Source organism: Pagrus pagrus (genome assembly GCF_965226575.1).
Source record: "Pagrus pagrus genome assembly, chromosome: 13".
NCBI classification, from domain to species: Eukaryota; Metazoa; Chordata; class Actinopteri; order Spariformes; family Sparidae; genus Pagrus; species Pagrus pagrus.
In genome coordinates this window covers 29,347,401-29,366,617 of record NC_140197.1, presented here as the reverse complement: position 1 = coordinate 29,366,617, position 19,217 = coordinate 29,347,401, and the positions used below count along the sequence as shown (strand labels likewise).

The 19,217-nt window shown below is 46.2% G+C and overlaps 1 protein-coding gene across 6 annotated transcripts in view; it reads right to left on the bottom strand.

The window, feature by feature from the left end:
• The window catches only part of LOC311268360 (RNA binding protein fox-1 homolog 3-like), a gene marked incomplete at its 3' end in the record, with an annotated part of 442,215 nt that overhangs the window by 275,820 nt on the left and 147,178 nt on the right, over window positions 1-19,217 (bottom strand). For 4 of the 6 annotated variants that reach the window (XM_084371969.1, XM_084371973.1, XM_084371970.1 and 1 more), the window contains one exon: window positions 12,585-12,647. The exons of 1 other annotated variant lie outside the window; for it this stretch is intronic. Of the gene's footprint in view, window positions 1-12,584; window positions 12,648-12,816; window positions 13,028-19,217 lie in introns of those variants that run through there. One more of the 6 variants, XM_084371971.1, reaches the window with a different exon arrangement.

Genomic DNA, 19,217 nt, shown 5'->3' with positions numbered 1-19,217 from the left:
ATCAAATTGATTTTTTCCCACATGTCTCATTTCAAATATAACCAAAACATCATTTGCAGTAACCAGAAATGATCCTGATCCTGAAGATTATGTTGATATTTGTGGAATGGGAATAAATTACATGACAGTTTGCTAATAATCATGCACGTGGTTCGTTGCTGTTAGAGTGATATGACCTTAAAATAATTCTAGGCTATATTGCAACACATGGTTTATATCTCAATTCTTCATAAATGCTCAGACTGGATGACAAAATTATCCTTCTATCACAATATTCTTGACCAAATACGTCGATATCAATATTGAGAGAATACTGGAGGGTTATTGAAGCACATTTCTACCGATTAAATAAAAAAATGAAGATGAAACCTGATGAAAAAATATTCACATGGTGAGATAAAAAGTCAAAATAAGTTTAGTTATCTTTATATTTTTTCTCTGTAACTGGCAGAAACGACTGATAATCATCAGTAATGTGGATATAAAGACTACGTGGGTAGAGACAAGTATGAGAACAACAGTCTGATGAGTTCAGAAAATGACATCACTTCACTGTACTGCAGCCTTTGAAACCACAACACTGAGCCATATCACAATATAAAGCAAAATCAAAGGCTGCATATAGTCTCATATCACAACAGCAGCTTGTTTGTGATGATAAAAGTTCAGTATTTTTCATTTGTAGCTTAACTCAAGGCTGAGCAGTGAAAAACAACACAGTCACGTTGGAGTATATACAGAAAAAAGACAATTACAAGCAGCTGCTCTCGCGCTATCCGTAGCGTGTATCTTAAATCGTAACGTTACACAGGAAAGAATCCATTCCTCCCCGACTACAGCGGCGCAGACTCGTCCTATTTTTACCAGATCCCACTCCAGTGTAGCGAAGTGAAACAAGAAAACGTCTCTGCTCACTTAAGGTGACAAACAAAAAGCACAGTCCATTAGAAACAGCATGCAGGAGACATACTGCTGCATTAACAAATGTAATTGTGTTGAGCGGCACATGTATTTTTCATTTCTCCTGCCGTTGCTTTATAAGGCCACAGTCACGCAGCTGCAATCATATCACAAGACAAAATGAATTTGAAGAGCTCGCTGTGTGTCTCTGCCTTCCACGCTGCCTTAACTTCTGTTCTGCCTCCTCTGCTGCCAGGAGAATTAAACCACAGTGTGCAGTAATGGCAAAAGTGAAAGCAGTCCCCATTAAATGTGATAATAAGCTGTGTGATAAAACCATGTTCGGAAAAAAAAAAAATTGCAATACATGTGTCGTTCAACAAGATGTATTAGTTCAGGTAGCAATTTGTCTCCGCAAGCTGTTTTTTAATGGATTTTTGGGGAGCCGAGGACTTCCGGAAGGGGAAGGCGAATGCGCATTAGAAACAGACAGTATGAGCTTTTGGAGTCGGGACGTAAGTGGGTTTAGATGTTTCCTGGGTTATAATGGGGGAGAGGGAGAACAAAATGCATCATCTCATAAACAACAGGAAGTGAGCTCTGCATCCGAAGAAAAAGCCGGGGTCACCAGCCCCTTCGTCTTCAGCTCGACGTGTCCATTTATTTTGTTCATGAGAAAGCATTTTCCTAAACATACAGTAGGTGTTGTGTAAAGATTAATCACCTCACAGGAATTGGGGGGAAACCACTGTGACGACACACGTTCATCCACATCCTCTTTTTCCACGACTGAGCCGAGACGACGGCGAGACGACGCAGATGTCATTAAACACCGACTGCGACTACATCAACATGCAACGCTGAAGAAAAAAGATGACACTAAAATGTAGTCTGCAACAAACCAAACCATTACGAGCTGTAACCTGCAGATTTGCAGAACCAGAATGAAAAGCAGGCTCAGTAGGAATCAGACAGACAGAAAACCTTGAAGTCAACACAGTACAAGAAACCGCCGATGAAATAAACCAATTAATGTAACTTTAGCTATTTTTTCTTTTATGTCTCACAGGCTGTAATTTAAAAAGTAATCCTTCTTGGGAAAACTTTTACTACTACTGCTCTAAATCTATCTCTATATTTTGAATGCAGGACCAAATAACTTCCAGATGTGACTGAACGACATTAATACAACAGAACCAAAAAATTGGTGTCAGGAAAGAGGAGAACTAGTGGAGATATGAATCTTTGACAGATTCTTCAACCTCCTGTTATCGATTACTGAAACCATTCAGCAACATCTTCTTTTTTTTAAAATGAGAACATGTTGCCAAGTTTCTTCAGGGTCTGCTGGATGAATTTCAACCCAATCCAGTGAAAAATAAGCAGTTGGTGAGGCTCAGAATAGTCACAAAGAATCACTAACATGCTGTAAATTTAGCTCTGAGGGCCAAAACTTCAAAAAAAATTGAGAACTAAAAATGTATTTGGAGTCCAGCTGTAGGATTCCCATGAATTTAGTCTTAATGTGAATTATTTTCAGAGAAAATCCCCGACATGAACTGGGGCGGCTCTAGGGTGTTTATGTCATGTGTACCATTAATAACATTTCTACAATGTGTGTCCTATCACGTTCACATGTTTATTAGCAGATAGTGGCGGTGCTACAGCTACGTGAGAAGGCTGCCAAGCTAGTGACAAGATGTTGGGACATTTCGCGCCCTGTTTATAGAGACGATCGTGGGTATTTTTAACGAGACGTCAGGACTTCTGCAGCCGTGCCAGCGCCGACAGAACCTGGTATTTTAAAGCGAACACATGATCTTCTCCTAACCCTGACCGAGTGCCTAAACCTAACCAGACCATAAGCACACAGTGTTGCAACATAAAGCTGCAACACAAAGACATGGAAAGTTGCAATATATCCGCGGTTTGCAGAAACGTACAGCCCCAACTTTTATTCTGGCGACTGCGTACGCCACCTACTGTATATGTGCTCTGTAGTAGAGAAAATAGTCCTTGTTGTCAGAGCGGGGCTGCAGTGTTGGAACAGTTGAAAACAGAGAAAGACAAACGGGGGGGTTGTTAGAAGGACGAGTCATGAGACCTAAATGCGATGACCCCCCCTCCTCCATCTGGGACCGAACGCCGCAGCTTAAACTTTTCCATCGACCGAAATCTGTCACACGGCCATTTCGCTGTGTGTTTTTTTTCTTAAATTGCCCGATACGCAGGCACCAATGACAGTCATCTCAGAATGTCATCTAAGCGAACAATTAACAGAGCAGCAAAAATGTGAGGTCAGATATAATTAACATATGTGCTGCTCAGCTATAATTGCTCAAGTCTAAAGCAAGTAATTAAATCATTCAAAGTGAGCCATGCAGACAATGACTGACTGAGTTTTTCACATCTGCGAGAGGGAGGGTGGGTGGATGGTTGGGTAGGGGGGCATGGATGAGCTGGTACGCTTTGCTCCTCTCCGTCACACCACCCCTGGGACCGCCACCGCACATTCACAGCGCACACATACACAAAATAAAGCAGCAACACACACCGTGCTTGTAATCGTCTGGCAGACAAAGCTAACAGTGAGGGGATGCTACGTGCACCCGGGGAGGAGAAATGGCGCTCGCTCCCATGAGCCGGCAGAGATCCTTCATCTGTTTCCTTTTATTCTCAGGAATCACACAAGTTCAGTCACATGCTTAAGGTGCTCCTAATTGACGGCGCGGAGATCCGCTCATTATGATACATGCATCGGGCCGGCCTGTCAGACAAGGAGGAGGTGGAAGGGAGCGGCATTAAGCGAGTGGCAGGAGCATTATCAGTCTATATTTCATAGGTGTCAGCGGGGACTTGTCCCCGTTTCGTCCTCTGGGTGTCATTTATTAAATGAAGGAATGAAAGGGATGTTTAAGGTAGAAATACAGGCCTGCTTGGACGAGGGATTATGCATTGTTACGAGATGAAAAATTGCATTTGAACCTCAGATACAAAAATCCAGGCTCCAGGGTGTTTCACTAATGCATTGTCCTAACAGCTGTTCATGGTCACGTTTACTCCACGTGCTGAGGAAAGTTTCTGCACAAACCACTGAACACCAGAATTTATAACTGTCAGCGAGCTATCTTAATAATTTCCACTGGCACTGTCGCAAACGGTTCATTTGCTTTGCTGTCACACAATTTTTGACAAATCTAACACGTCTTTGTGCAGCGGGCGAGTTGAACCGGTGTATTCAACTTCAAACCAGTTGGCACTTCTGACATCGCCGTACTCCAAACCATGGTTTTCCTTGGTCAAGTTACCAACGACAAACAAGCTACATCCTGTTACATTTTCAAAATAAAGGCACCAAAACTACTTTGTTAGGTTTAGGAAAGGATATTTGAACAAACCAGCCATCCTCCTCAAATCACAGGCTTTCTGGCTCTTCGTCTGTTGTTCCTGACATTATCGCCCCCTGTTGGTGCTGCACAGCCATATACGAGTGCACTTTTCGTGCCTAGGCACACTTTGCCGTGGGACTGGGCAAATAAAACAGAAAAAACTGCCCTCCAGAGCGACACATGTACTTGTTTTCTGATCTGATACACAATGTTTTGCACAAAAAACACATTTTTCAGCTCAAGGACGACTGTAGTTTGTGTTAAAATAACTACTTCGTTGACATTAAGGAACAATCTTATTGTTAAAAGACCCGATGTTGACTGTGCTCAAACAGGAATCCAACAATAATTCCTGTGTCCAAGTTTTATTTACCAATCCAACCACTGTGGACTTTGTGGCTCCCACTGCTTTTCTTGCTCCTCATCATCATAATCATCATATATAATCATATTTCATACGACCACTAGAGGGCTTTGTCCCTTCAACACAAACATGTCGTTATCTGCTGATGATGCCTTTATAAAACCATGATCTGAAGAACGGGAAGCAACATCAAAAACTCAAGTTTGCATCCCAAATTAATCAAAATCATGTTTTAATTTTATTCCAGCCCGGTCGCCAGAATAAAATGTTCGTCTCCAAACCACAGATATGTACGTGTCCAAATTACATAAACATGAGCTGACTGTCATGTTGGGACCAACGTTCGAGACTACGTTTCAACATCTGTAAGCGTGAAATATCCGGACAGACGTCAGGACATTTTCCAGCTGTGTTACAGAAGCAGGTTATTTTAAGCTAAAACAAGATATTTTCTTCTTGTGCTGAAACCTGACCAGATGACGAGCACAGTGTTGTCACAACAAAAAAATGCACAGCACAGAGGAGGAATGAAATACAACGAGAACAACCTGTATTGTACACCGCCGAGCCTCCTCCAGTATTTCAGGATGATGCCTAAATAAATTCAGTGGGGCTACTTTTCTGGTGTGACCAAGCACTATAAAATACACATTTCCATTCATGAATTTGGGGAGCTGCGAGTCTCTGGTCCACCTAACTTGTATATCTTTGAACCGTGAGGGGAGGCTGGAGCCCCAGGGGAAACCCACACAGGCGAGGAGAGCGTACAGGCTCCACGCGGGGGGAGGGAGGGCCACCGAGTCCTTCCTGAAAATTTGTTTCTGTCAAATGAAGAAAGGCGCTGGCAACTTTTGACACTATGTTCTCAGCGGACCAAGGATGAGGTCAGAAGCAGTATATCATCTTTTTTCTCTTTTCTCTTCCGATGGTAAAAACCTCGGCTGCAGAGCGCCTTGTTACAGCGTGTCTTTCTTTTCATAATAAACCAATATGCTTTCAAACCTGTGTGACCCGGGGACTGAGGCCTTTCCTGAGCAAATTCAAAACACTTTGCGTGCGCTCTGTTCTTGACATTTAAAACCATATGAAAATGAAAATGGATCCCAATTAGAGCCGCAGGAAGCATAAGGCCCTTTTGGTTCTCTTAGTAACTAGCTGGTTTAAACATTTTCCCCCACGAACTGCCTTGAAAATTGACCTTCTCATTGCGCGAGCGGCGATAAAAGCAGCCTTGAGTGGCCTCAGATCAGGGTATTTTGATAGTCGTGTGCGGGGATGAAAATGTGGAAGTAAAAATAAGGCTGAGCAAAAAAAGGGAACATAATCACACGGCGTATTATTGCGGAGGTAGCCTCGCACTTAAATGTTCCACATACTGCCGGTACAGAAACATGACATTAACCACCAGGTATTAATGTAAATCACAGGAGTGGAAGACGCTAATAGCCACTTTACGACAGGTGATTATTATTGAGGCGATCGTCGGGGGATTGACATTGTGTACTGAATAAAGTCTTAAAATACATGAAATAATGTGAGTACATCCTACAGAGCTGCTGACATAAACACACAGCAGCCCTGTAACAGCTAATGTGAAGGGAGGGCGGAAAACATAAAAAAAAAAAACAACAGAGAAGTATGCTATATTTAAACTTGAGGGTGCCGAGGCAGGGATGTCGGTTGGATCACCTGTTGAAGAGCATTCATTTCAACAGGGGAACAAAGGTCAGCATCCTTGCTGGAGCTTTGATTGGCAGGCGGGGGAGCTTGATGCCCACAGCAGCGGCCCAGCGGAGCAGCCAACGGTGGCGTGTGGCTTGGCTGGGCCACATTTCTGACTCAATGCTGACTAACTGAGTGTGTCTGCTGACAGTGTGTCTGACTGATAGGATCACCCCGGGAGGCTCTTCCAGGGCCTTTACAAAGTGTCTCTGATAGGCCAGGCCCGTAGCACTGCCGCGAGGGCCCGCCGACAAATTAAATTTAAGCCCTGCTAATGCATAGCGTAATCATAGAGTGAGGTGGTGATAAATTTTTCAGCGGGGTTACCATGGGCGCAGCGGAGGAAGAGCTCGGTGCAGAATCCGAGATGACAAAGAGAGGAGAAGCGGCAGCAGCGTAAGGGGGGGGGGGGAAATAGCCGGGTGTGACCTCAGCTCGGCGCCGACAAATCCTGCGCTCAGAAGCCAAGAACTCGTATGAAAGAACAACAATAACACGCCATTATGAGATGTAACATTTTGCGACGACCTGCGTTTCCAGGGGGAAATTTGAAAGAAAAGCAATTTCACATTAAACTATCTGACACAATGCAGGTCTGTGGAGTGGAGGAGAGGGGGCGGGGGGGGGGGGTGGGGAAGCAGGGCGGCAGATAGCGAGGAAGCGCGTGGTGCATGCGTGTGAATGGTTGGAGGGGGTTGGTGGGGGTGCTCGGGAGCTTCCTAACAGCCATTGGCCGACTGGAGCGAGACACACACATCCTATCCGCAGAGTTAAAAGGGATGGAGTGGATGAAATTTCAAAGCCTCCCCTGCAGACACACACTCTGCTTTGCACACATCAGCAACTGAGATGTTCAAATATTCAACTCCGTCGTTCCAGCCTGGTTTCATCTCCTGTACGCGAGTATCAGACATGGTTCTGCTGTGATTAATGAGAAAACCAAACCCCCCAAAAAATGGGCTCCACATGCATGTGTGTGTGTCTGTGTGTGTGTGTGTGTGTGTGTGTGTGTGTGTGTGTGTGTGTGTGTGTGTGTGTGTGCGCTCAGGAGAACACTTTTTTTTTTTCTTCTTCTTTCCTCTCTCTCCTCCCAACGATGCTGAAAACTGTCCTTAATTAAAAACGGTGTCTCTGAGTCGTATATTTCCCGTGATTACTCGCTCAAGGCGCCGCGAGGAAAAGTGAAAGTCACTGTGAGATAAGAAGGGAAGTGGCAGACGTTCACCTATTAAACTCCATTCACTTATTATGACCAACAATGCCGCTCTGATTAACTGGCACATTGACATCGTTAAAAGACACATTCCAGAAGCGTAACACAAAGAGGAACTCTGCTGCCCTTGTGCAGACAATGAGGAGTCCTCAGTGCTGCAGCGTGTTCAGCTCTCCCTCCTCCGCTTTTATTTCCCTGACTGGACAGCCTTGATTTGACCACTCGCCTCCTTTTCTTTTTTACGAGCGTCTCTCACAATGAGCGTCTCGTACAGGCGGTCAACGTCACGGCGGTCCCTCGCTGTAAATAAACTAAAAGAATTACGTACGTACTGAATAATTCTGAGATCTTCCTCTTTTTTTTGTTGTTGTTTTTTTTTTTTCCCTTCTTTTTTTTTTTTTTTTTGTTTTTTATGTTGGCAACATCTTTGTTGCTAAGCAGTCGTTGCTGTGGTGATTTTGCACTGCACTTCCCAGAGATCACAAGTCAGTCAAAAAGTGTGGTTGGTGCTGTGAGGTCTTTCCTCCGCCCCCGACTTCCCTTTTTTCAATCTCAATTTGAATAAATTACACCCAGTTGTGTTTTTATGTTTAAAATACAGATGTTGTGTTTTTAAATCGCTGCTCAAAGACACACCTGCACACATCTCTCTACTGTATTGTTGTGACTGTACTCGTAACTGTGTTGAATTTGTACTCTCACTTCTGTTTTCTTTTCTTTTCTTCTTTATACTTTTATTGTTAAAAGGAGCACTCGGAAAATCTTAATCAGAAGAGAAAGATCTTTTTTTCTGCCTAAACAAACTAAATAAACAAACTCTCTTCCTCTTCATGACTGAATAAACAAACTGACCTAGAAGGACAACACAGTTTCATACTGTTTCATTTTGTTTATATTTGGCGGACCCTGCCACCTTTCTAGCTTCAAACAGTCGTTCTGGGGACCTCATTCAAAGAGTTTGAATTCCTTCTCCACAACGACATCGTGCCGCCTTCAGAAAGCCTCCTGAGGAGAGGTGTTGTAAATTAGCATCTTGCTATAAACAGTGCAGCTGGTGCTTGTGCATGTTATGATGTTGCAGCATCAGTGTTACTGTTGTGTTTAGAGCCCAAGTGATGAAGTAAAAACAACTGATGTCAATATATTGGTGGATAGATGCACATTTTCTGCAATGATTGTGGATATCAAACACTTGTGACAAGGATATGCAACAGATGCTGGAGGTTTTACAGTTTAACATTAAGCACTGTTGTCCTAAATGACACCAGTGCAAAGAAACAGTAAACTTCACTGGGAATTTAATGAGAATCATCTCTTTTTTACGTTACTACCTCGTTATCTCGGTGCTTGTTGACGTTGCAGCACTGTTACTGTTATGTTTAGAGCCTGACCGACTGATATTAGGGAGTAAAATAATTCGATATCGATATATCAGCTAATATACAAACATTTTTTGCAATGATCCTTAACATGTGGTTATCAAACACATGTTTTGTTGCATTATTATACCTGAAAATAAGAGTTTTTGTATCGTATTGGTCAACAAATAGGCCGATATGGGTCAGGCTCCAGTTAGTTGGTCCGTGCCAAGTAAATAAACAAAGCTAAACCCATTCACGTGCACTGGAAGCATGAAACACATCACTCCGACGATGCATTTGTAAAAGCTGTGTAGTTTTCAGCGACGTGCCCCAGATTATGACTCATTGGAGGAAATTGCTTAACTCGCTGACACATCTTGAAGCGTTCTTTTCATTCCTTCCTGACCGGAGATCTCTAACATTAGACGGAGTCGGGTTCACCTATCGACTGGTCTAACACCACCCGCCCCCCCCCCAGTCCTCTACTGGTATATGTACTCAGACGCACCTCCAGAATCACTGTCACCCTCGCTGAGTAATTACAGCGATTAATGCACGGACAGAGCTCGCCTCTGGCTCTCGACACTCTATCAAGACAGCGTGCGGTAATGGATGAAAGTACATTCTTAATAGAGAATCCATAGTGTCTAAACCTAGGGACAGGAAAAAAAAACAAAATAAAACTAAACATATACCTTTTTGATCAAGACTGACTTTACCCACAATCCTCTTGGGGGAGATCGTTTACCAGCACTAGAAACAAGAGAGAAAGCGGTCAGGTTCTTTTGCCCTTGTCGTTGCGCTCGCGCTGACCTCTAAAAATGGACAACAAAGATCATATCACGACACCAATACGAGCGCCAACAGCCTTTGCACAAATTGATTTAGCCACCCAGAACTCACTCCCATCTCAATGAGGTGGCAGGATGCTCACAGCATATATCACTGTCACACAAGCACCCTCTAGTGAAATGTGATTTTTATCTTTATGAGCTTTTTTTCTCCCCCTTTTCGGTACAGCATGTAGCGGGTCGTGATAAGTGATGAGAAATAAAGGGTTGGCACATTACGCTAATACAGGTGCTCTCGGCGCATATGGGTGCTATCACACAGGGAGAATGACATTGTTGTGGTCCTGTGCATTTGAAAGCGGCTGGCGAGGCAGCAGGGGGCCTGTGGTATATGGCTCATAGATCACTTATGTGTGGGTGAGAGTTGTCACCAGCCAGCGCTTGGCTGCGAAGCACAACATAGTTTATGGCACACAACCGCCAGACGTAAGCATGAATCGTGGCCCAGGCAACAATGAGGAAAAGTGCACTAAAAATAGATGATAAGCTTTTTTGCGCTCGCCCCAGAAAACAATGGCTCCTTTTGATTTTTCATGTGTTCAAACTGTGGAACAAAAGGACAGAGGAAGTAGTGTATAATGTCTGACTGGGGCCTGTAGTAAAAAAGATCTGGATAAACGCGGCGAGGAGGCCCACGCTAACGTGAAACGCAACCCTCGGTGAAGCCTGGAAAGACACGATAAATGTTGCACTTTCAAGTGTGTTAAATGCACTAAGATAGTCTGGGCTTTCTCTCTTTCCAACTGACAACCTCTGTTACACAGTTAATTACAGCCAACTGCAACACAGCGCTGTGTCAATTATCATGTGCTTTAGCTCTCTCCCAATGGATATTTTTACTGCCTTGGTTTCACTGCTAAAGTTTCTACCTTCTTTTATTGCTATTCTGCCCAGGTCTCGAAGCTGAATTACATTCGGCAGACAGAGCTGTAAAAACAGAAGGGATTTAAGGATTCAGATTGGTGGAGGGTAACCTAATCTTCCGTAATTGGGGGAATGGTTCTCATTTATATCAGCCTACTTTAGAAAGCAAGCTCATCGGCAGGCTGCTATCATCCCAGGCATTTTACTCTGACAATTCATTTTCATAAAGGCCGGGGAAAGGGAGGTCGGGCCGCCACGGCTACGAACACACATATTAAACCTAATCATCATTAATCAAAGCACCACTTTTACTTCGCAGGTCGTGGAAATCAACATACACAACATAAACGCTGCACAAAGATCCCTCATGTGCCGTTTTTTTTTTTTTTTTTCGCCTGAGCCGCCGTGCTGCCTGCAGGAGTGCTGTGAAATAACACATTCTGGGCTGCGTCGTCTCAAAATGGAACTAAAATGGTAATCCTCTGCCAGGCGAAGCGTTCTCGCCTCGCCAGATGCTTAGTTCTGAAATTTGCCTAATTGCCACGCTCAGATCAATCCCTTTTACTCTGCCAAATGAATCTGCCAAAGTGTGTTCCGAGCGTTTTGTTGGCCCAATATGCTTTTTCTCTTGCAAAGATTTGTGTTTTCGTGACTCCCCGCGAAGGCCTGAGAGAGGTTTTTGGTCTCGATGACATATCCGCACAGCCGGATGCGCGTCCACCCCTGCTGACCTGCGTGCCCATTAGCCATGGAGTTGCAGTGAGGGTACAGGGCCTATCCATCTTACCCCCCCCCACCACCACCACCACCACCACACACATGCACAGAGTACACCCACTCTTCATATGGCTCAGACACATGCCGTGGGCGGACTAAATGTGGCCCTTTGATCAAAGGGCAGCGTGTGGGAATGGACACTGACTTACTGACCTCACACACACACACACACACACTACAAACACATCTATATATATCATATATTCATACACTGTGTGCTCATTACTGTGAGTGCATGATAAGTCGACTCTGACGATAAATTTCTCAGATGACACGTAAGTAAACACAAACTGAAACTCACACGTATGTGGGGAACGAATGTTGAATGAGAAAAGCTCATTTTTTTTGCAGCTGCTGCTGTTGGTCATTAAAAACTAGGTGCATATTATGAATGGCTGATGCTCGGCACATCTTGGCACAGGTATGCAACCGAGACGAACACACACAATCTACGATTCAGCTCCCATCTGCACAGACCGCTACCGCTCAACATCATCATGATCGAAGGGTCCTCGTTTTCTAAAATAATAGAAGAGTGAGTGAAAGGAGGCAGAGCGAGAGCGAGAGGGTTGCCTCTGTGTGTGCAAATATAGAAAGTGACGGATGAATCAGAAGTTTAGTCAACAGAGAAAACCTTGGTTCCAGCTGCCCGGCTGTCTGATGAGCCACTCTATGCTTGTCAACAACATCCCCTATCATTCTCGCACAACTATCTACTCACAAAACCCAAAGACCCGCCCCCTTCATCCCTTCGGCAATTCCACCATCCTCCAAGAGAAACACCTCCGAAAGCAGAACGGGTCGCTCGCAGCAGAAGCAGCGGTAAGCAGCAGCAGCAGCAGCAGCAATCTCTTCCCCCCCTCGTCGCTCTCTTTCTCCCCTCCCCTGATTCCCTTTTCCCTCTCCTCTCTCTCTATTTCTGTGCATCATCCTTCTCCCGTTCCCTTTTTTTGTCTCCACTTCTTTCTCTCCCTTCCCGCGCTGCCGTCGCCGCTGCGTTTGGCGCGGTGGATGAAAACATAAAAGAGGCAGAGAATAATAAGAGAGAGAGACAGAGAGAGAGAGAGAGAGAGGAGAGGGAGAAAGAGACAAACCGACGTTGGGAAAAGGCTGGAGACGCCAAATTAGCATGAGAATACTCACAGTGTTGTTGTTGAAGGAGCGCGGGGATGGGAGCGCGGCACCGGTCCCTCCGTCAGATACAACCTGCACACACAAGATTGAAGAGGAAAAAAAAAGAAAACTAGGCTGTGAGAGCGGCAAAGAGGGGAGAGGAGGAGGAGGAGGAGGAGGAGGAGAGAAGAGCAGGACACGGAGGAGGAGGAGAAGAAGAAGAAGAGGGAGGAGGAGGGAGCAGAGCATCCAATGCACGCACCAACAGGAGCCCAAATAAAGAAATAAAGGATTCCTCGAGGAATGCGAGTGTGTTTGGGCAGCGATGGGCTGTTTGTGTGTAATGTGTGTGTGTCTGTGTGTGTGTGTGTGTGTGTGTGTGTGTTGCTATGAGGGGGGTGAGGAGGTAGGTTGTCTTTGGGAAATATAAAACACACACACACACACTTGCTCACATGCGGGGTTGCACTTGGGTGCGCAATCACATCTGACAGGTCTGATCTGCGGTCCACCTACCTCCTTATCGCTACCTCACTCTTCCACAGCACTGTGCTCTCTCTCTCTCTCTCTCTCTCTCTCCCTCTCTCACTCTCTCACGGTATCTCACTCGCTCGTTCGCTTGCTCGCTCGCTCTCTCTATTGCTCTCTCTCTCTGTTGCTCACACTGATGCCAGAGATTCAGCTGCTACATGGGAGCTATCGCCCTCATCGCTGTATGTTACCGAAAGAGGGAGGGTACCGTCGGATCTCCCGCCCGCCCACGCCACCCGGCCCAGCACTCCCTCCCCTCCTCCTCCTCCTCCTCCTTCACCGTGCGAACGCTTTCCACCTCGAAATGTACAGAGAAGAGAGAATGCTTCAATTGAATGAAAGCAATCCCAGTGGCATTGAGGCAATTATAGAGGCTGCTGGCACTGTTTTCTGCCTTTTTCGTCCTCCCCTCCTCTTTCTCGTTCCCTCCGTCCTCTGTCGGGCTGGTGGAGGGTCTGTTTTCTCTCTCTTTCAGTTTCTCCGTGCTCCAGACATATGCCACTATTAATGTAGCTTCTGTCACTTCAGCTGTTTTGGTCAGATCACTTCTGCCTCTGCTTTCCACCTTCACGGCCCACGTAGAGGGCTGAATCCTTCCCTACCTGCCTGCCTGCCTGCCTGCCTGCCTGCCTGCCTGCCTGCACGGCCCCCGAAACAGCTCCACAAAAACCTAAACTCTCAGCTCCACCTTGCACAATTTGACAGCACCATTCAGCTCCAGCAGCTGCCGAGAGGTAAAATATATTAATCCTCCTGGCCTTATCAGGTCTTGCAAGGCTAGTGCGGCATGGCACGGCACAGCGCCGAACAACACAAATGATTCAGGAGGAACTTTAATAACTGTCTTTCAGGTCTGGCTTTTTGATGCATGCTGCTCCTGTATTTTCTTTCTTCCTCTTTTTTTTTTTTTTTTTTGAAAATCTAGCAGTACATATATCACCAAAAAGAGCTGTAAGTCAAACACCTCAGCCTCTAATCAGGTAGCCCTCCCTCCCTTCCCCTCCACCCCCGCACATTGCATCCCTCCAGCCACTACTGCACTTTATCTCCCCTCAATTAACATCTTCTGAGCGAGCCTCTATTATCTTAACCACACAGAGCAGAGAGGTCCTCCGAGGAGACGCCGTGGAGGACGGCTGAGCTGTGGACAGAGGGCTCCCAGCCCTGCTGCCGCTGCTTCAATTCGCAGGCCTAATTAAAGCCCAAGTCAGACATGACAAACTGCGAGCGGAGGTGCTACAGAAACAAACACCGACAGAAGCGTTGCCTTGCGCGGGTGCATGTAGCCCGGAGGATTCTCTTTGTGAGGATTATCTGCCAGAAAACAGGCACGTTCACGTCAACGTCATGACAACATCATCTAAATCTCTTTTGACTGTTTGCTCGGTTTGATCGTGTTTATTTTCTCCCTTATGTATAGACATCACCGCACTGTCAGAGCATCCTCTATAAATCATTTTCCATACGCAGGAGAGGCGGAGAGAGACAATGCCACCTCGCTAAAGCTCAAGGATTCCTATAAAATCTATAATTGATACAGTTGGTTGACGTCACGCTTATATATGGCTAATTTCCGTTTTGTATAATGCCCCCCGTGCCCTCTTTCATCCGTTTGGTTGCCCTCACCAACTTCAATTTCACCCTATGAAGCCATCAAACCGCCCATTAAGCCATCACGCTGCCCTCTTTGTCCTTGCTCCCCTGTCTGACAACAACAGCGAGAGCTCGTGTCGCGTCCTCCTGCACTCTCACCGCCGAGGTAGCCCCGGCGATTTGGCCGGCCCCCGCCGCCACCGACTTTGGCTCAAGCCAGACTATTAAGAGTATTCTATTACTGTTGGGTTAACCTGTCACGCTTGGCTGTGGCTCTCTTTATTGTCTGGCGGCTCTGAAAGGGCAGGGGATAAAACTCCATCAGCAGGACAAACGACCACACATGCCGCCATTCATCAGACACCCGGGGTTTCCCCCCGTGGACGCAGGCCACTGCAAAACCTCTCGAACGCCGCAGGGGTAGCCTTCGTTCTCCCTGAAAATGTGAGCTCCCGGGGGCCAATCTACACAGGCGAGGATGGACAGAGTGGCATCTTTCGGTCACATAAGGTTCCCCTCCTTAATCATGACTCGGGGAATAGCAGTTCTATCAGCGCTGAAGGAGCTAATGTATTGACTAAGATCAGGTAGTGCAGCAGGCGGTGTGGGGGAGTGATTAAGAAAGCAGACTAGTGATCAGTGGATGACAGGGGTCAATCCCCTGTCGGGCAATTGGGTAGTGGCCTTGGGCTAGGTACTTAGCCCCAACACACCAGCTAGACACTCAACTGTGTGAGTGGGTAAAATGTCAAATTCAACTTCACCCTTTGCAAAGGTTCAAAGCAAGGAGATGACAGCGAACGCTTTGGTTATTAAAAAATTCATATCGTAATGAAACAGCCGTGTTCCATCTTCACACATCCCCCTCCAGCAAACACGGCGCTCCTTTTTTCATGGGATCCATCAAGGGAGGGCCACAATTAAGTGACTAATTTGATTAGGAGATAATGTGAGTCCCACTTAATGGAAAGGACAGACTTCACAACACAGGCAGATTAGTTTGGTGGATGCCTGCTTATTAATTAAGACAGCCCTCCGTGCCCATATTAAGTCAAATGCACAGATGCAGTTTTAATGGGTCAGGGTGTGCACAAGTAGCGGAAATCAGTATGTCCAAAAATAGACTCTGATAACGCAGGATGACGAAAATGGAAAATGACCGTGAAATGTTTGAATTAAACTTGAAATATCTTGAAAACATTCGGGTGTACACTTGCATTATTTACCCCCTTCATGCTGTGACGGGTCGGCTTGTTGTTAAAACATGTCGAAGCACTTCTCATCTAGAGTTTCAGTGTGCTGCGTCTGTGTTTCCACTGTGTGTCATCGCACACCATGGCAACAGCGAGTCGTTATACTCGTTCAAATTACCTCTCCTGCTGCCATTCAGTTTTTGTCTCCGATACTACAGAGGCCCTTCAGAAGAACTCCTGCTTTTCATTTATGATTCGATCTGCACGCTGAACCACGGCTACAATTGGTGCCCTCGTCTCTTAGAAGATTTGATACAAACACACAATGAATAATTTATCCATAAACTAGTTTAATGTTTGAGCAAAAAGCTAATAAATGGGGCCAATTTTCTCTTCTGTAAACTCCGATTAGTGCCGAATTCTGGCTGTGACTGAGTAGCTTTAGCATAAAGGATGACACATGTAGAGACAAGAGTTTCTGTGTGAACAACTCTGCACTAAAGTCATTTTCTCTTCTGTCATCTCATGATATATCTTTTCTGAAGTTTCGTTTGTAGCTTATGTCCTGCACGCCCCAGCGGTTGCACACTGACAATCAGCCAGACGGATCTCCAGTGCGCCGAATTCTGAGTCCCTGTAGGAAAAGGGGGGAAAAACCGCAACCGAAAGCATGAGAGATTACTGTATTTTGCGGCAGTCCTTGAGTTTGTGCTCGGCGACTGAATGGCGTGTTCAGCCGCCGTGGTGCTCTGTCATTCCGGGCACACGGCAAACTCCCAAGCGCTCTATTTACGGTGGCCGAATCCCTGCTGCGTGGAGCGGGAAGGGTATAATCTCCCAGCGGTATTCTGGGTGGTGAATCTGCCGGTGTTGTCTGTGCATACCAATGGCAACCTCACCTCTGTGTAAGGAGTTATGATGTATAAAGAAAAAAAACAAAACTGCAAGCCAGGTCCACGGTGCGTCAAGATGTTGCAGGGGGAAACAGGGGGTGTCTGGAAACCCCCAGTGGAGAAATACATTCACATCACTCCCATCAACACATACCGGCGCCGGTGTTACCACTTTGCTACTCCCACCTGCCTCTGTGCAGTCACACTGTGCTGGATTCAATCAAGCAGCCATGTAAAACAGCCACATCTACGTAGTGTTTATGCATGCCGCCACCTGCAGACACGTGGCTCGTTCGCTACGATCGTCTCGGTAACACAACAACAACGTGATGGAATTTCATTTGACAAGTGCAACATTTACGCAAACTGAGAGGTTAAAGGCAGACGCAGGTTAAACTGCTGTGAGACTTATTGTCTTTGGATTACGAGTAAACAGAAAAAAACTGCCCAAGAGAATACACACAATTCTCTAAAAATCTGTTTAGGGAGAGCGCACGCTGCATGTGTGCGCATAGTTTGCATAGTATACATGCATCGTATCATAAAGCCCCGGAGTGAAAAAGCTTAATGAAGCCACGCGAGGGGCTAGTGTCTGCAGAGTGAGGTGTCAGGTGACTTCCCTTCTGGCTATATGTGCGACTCATTGGTATGTGCAACGCGATGAGGCCTTGGCTCTCTTCTGATTATGATGTCTGCTGAGAGCTGGGCCAGCCCAGGGTGAGAGCCAAACCGACAAGGCTGAGATGGAGGGAAGATTCAGAGAGCCTCTGTTCTCTCACCGGGGGATCCCCCACATCATTTAGCGCCTCATGCAGATCGCTGCTAGTGGCAACACAGCCCTCTGGGCCCGGGGAATTAATGTACCAAGCAATGGCAGAAGTGATTTATTAAAATAACACACCCTGATGAGAGAGAGGAGCCAGGGTTGCTCTTTCTCAGCTCGTCCTCACACGCCGCCGAGGGAGGAAATGGAATCCTATAGGTGCTGCTGAGAAAAGCAACCGAGGAGAGACTGAGAGAAAGTGGACAGCCACTACACAAATTGTGCGACAGTCCTCGCTGTCATTGCTTATTTATTTACCCTCTTTCCATTTGAGTCAGGCCTTGTATTAAATTGATCCCTCCTGCCGCGTTTTGCCTTGTTGAACAAGCGCAAAGCCCCGTTAAGTGTCTGTGAAAGGCTGGTGATTGTGTTTGCGGCGCCCCGGGTGCGCCGCGGCCGTCCGCTCCCCTCTATCTCCCCCGGACAGACGGGATTAGAAGCTGGGAGAGAGGCTGAATGACCCTCTGGAGGGGACGAGAGACAGGCAGGCAGTGAGCAGCTTGATTCCCGGGCTCACACACAAATACACACAAACAAAGAGCGGCCTATGCATGCTCATGCACTGCACATTCTGTTTGTCACAGGCGCACAAAGTGAGCAAAAGGTTGAGCTTAGTTCGCCCCCCAGACAGATGCATGGCCATCCAGAGGCTCGGCTGCAGGCGGAGGTAGACAGTCACTTATCCAGCAGCTCACACATTAGCCACTGTACAGGCAGAGGAGCTACTGTATGTAGCCTCTCACTGCTGATGATACCAGAACATCTGCTGTGCTGCTAAACATCTGCTCTTCAATAGCTCTGATCTAAGCTCTGATATTTTATGTTTACTGTTTTGTTTTTTTTTCCATTAGGCCAGATGAGAATCGTGTAGATCCCTGCCAGCCTCACCCCGAATGTTACTGTAGAGCGACTGACACAGAGCAGGCCACTTTGTAGACTGAATGAAAGGAGTAGATGTGGTTTCCTTTACGAGAGCCACTGATGGTTATGCACAGTCACAGACATGCAGTCGTACACAGGAGGTCTCACATTTACATACATTTACATCTTAGACATTTAGCTGACACTCTCATCCAGAGTGGCTCACTATACATACAAGAGTGGAGTTATTCTACATGACTGAACTGCAAACACTTCAAGCTGCTGACTGTCAGGTGTGCAAAGGTTAGAAATACGAGAGGTTGGATTACAGAAGGAAATGAAAAAGCCATTGTGTGTAAAAGAGATGTGGCAGGAGACGGAAACACGAGCAAAGTTGATTTTTTTGGGGGGAAGAAATCAGGTACAAATGTAGCATGAATGCAGCAGGAGTCTGGGATTTGAAGTGTTCCTCCTTGAGGAAAAAATGGATGCCCTGAAAATAACTGTACTCCACATCTCAGATCCCTGAGAAGCTGCAGCACACATCTCCTAGCCTGCTCCATCTGATCCACCGAGCCCCCGGGGGATGTTACTGTACGGCTCCCCCCCGTCAAAGCAATGGAGCAGCACTCATTCACATAAAGGAGCACACTTTGAATCCATTCAGATCAGATGATTACGATGCCGGGCACCTTCCTCGGCGGGGCAGATAAGTGGAGAGGCTCCGTTCGACATTTACATCTCATACACCTCATCAAACACCGGGTCT